This window comes from Microtus ochrogaster, unplaced genomic scaffold (genome assembly GCF_000317375.1).
Source record: "Microtus ochrogaster isolate Prairie Vole_2 unplaced genomic scaffold, MicOch1.0 UNK35, whole genome shotgun sequence".
NCBI classification, from domain to species: Eukaryota; Metazoa; Chordata; class Mammalia; order Rodentia; family Cricetidae; genus Microtus; species Microtus ochrogaster.
Genome location: NW_004949133.1, coordinates 3,879,116 through 3,880,281, shown reverse-complemented (window position 1 = coordinate 3,880,281; position 1,166 = coordinate 3,879,116). Strand labels below are relative to the sequence as shown.

At 47.0% G+C, this 1,166-nt stretch overlaps 1 non-coding gene across 1 annotated transcript; it reads right to left on the bottom strand.

The window, feature by feature from the left end:
* Positions 1-258: 258 nt before the first annotated feature.
* Positions 259-374, bottom strand: LOC113458501. Its single transcript, XR_003378871.1, has one exon. It is a non-coding gene; the product is annotated as a U5 spliceosomal RNA (small nuclear RNA).
* Between the last annotated feature and the right edge of the window lie 792 nt (positions 375-1,166).

The window sequence follows — 1,166 nt, the reverse complement described above, 5'->3', positions numbered from 1 at the left end:
TACTCGCCTGTAGGTGGTCCTGGGAAGAGAGTTTTTCCGATCAGACCACGGGCTCAGACCACGGGCGGGCGGTTCTGGCTTTTGAGGTAAGGACTTGAGTGGCAAGGTGTTATACTTATAGCAAATTTACTCTCGGGTTTGTGTACGTCTCAAGGTTCTCCCACAGATGGAAACTTCAGCTCTTACCTGACCACTAAGTGCTCGTGGCCCAATCAACTTAAACATCCCTAAAGTAGTCTGTTATTGAACCGCATTGTTAGCCTCGCTAGCGCAAGGCCTCAAAAAATTAGTCTAAGACTCAGAATTGTTCCTCTCCACGGAAATCTTTAGTAAAAGGCGAAAGATTTATACGATCTGAAGAGAAACCAGAGTATACCCTCATCGCTTAGGTGTACAGTCCTCGGCCGACTGTACCTCCTAGTTCACCAATGGTAACTATTCTACTCTGAAGACGGTGACTGTTTTATTCGTTTAGGGTAAAAATTTGAAATATCCATCAAATTAAGAAACCAGGATGAATAAAAATGAAAACAATTAAAAAAGTACATTGTTCTTTTAAATGATGTAATTACCCGTGTGCAGTGCATTGTGGGTATGCAAATGTTGCCGACGGGCCGCGTGGCCTCCCTCGGTTTCCGGAAGTGCCTTGGATTTGTCCCCGTTGCCGCTAGGCGCTGGGCCGCCACCAGGGGTCAGAGCGAAAGCCAGATTTACAAGAGTGTGACTTTGGCTTTGCTTGTGCGCTTTAACCAGCACTGGTACATAGAGGCAGAGGAAGGGGGAATCATTGAATTTGAGGCCTGTCTGGTCTACATAGCGAGTGCCAGGCCTGCCAGGGTTACATATGGGAACAAAACTAAAATCAAAGTATGACTTTTCTGGGCAGAGAACACTGTAGCGCGCGTGTCTAGCATGCAGGAGGGAATGGGTTCCATTCTCAGCCCCGTCACATAAATACAAACAAAAAAGTTGAGAACACCATCTTGTCTGTAAAGGCGGGGGTACAGCTCGGTGGCAGAGTGCCTGCCTGCCGTGCAGCAAGGAGATGGGTTTAATCCCATTGTGAAATCTTTCCAGCCTGGCTGGGGTGGAATATGCCCGACCTCTCAGCATTGGGAGGGCTGGGTTTTAGTAAGGTAAGACTTACCTAAAATAAAATCAAGTAT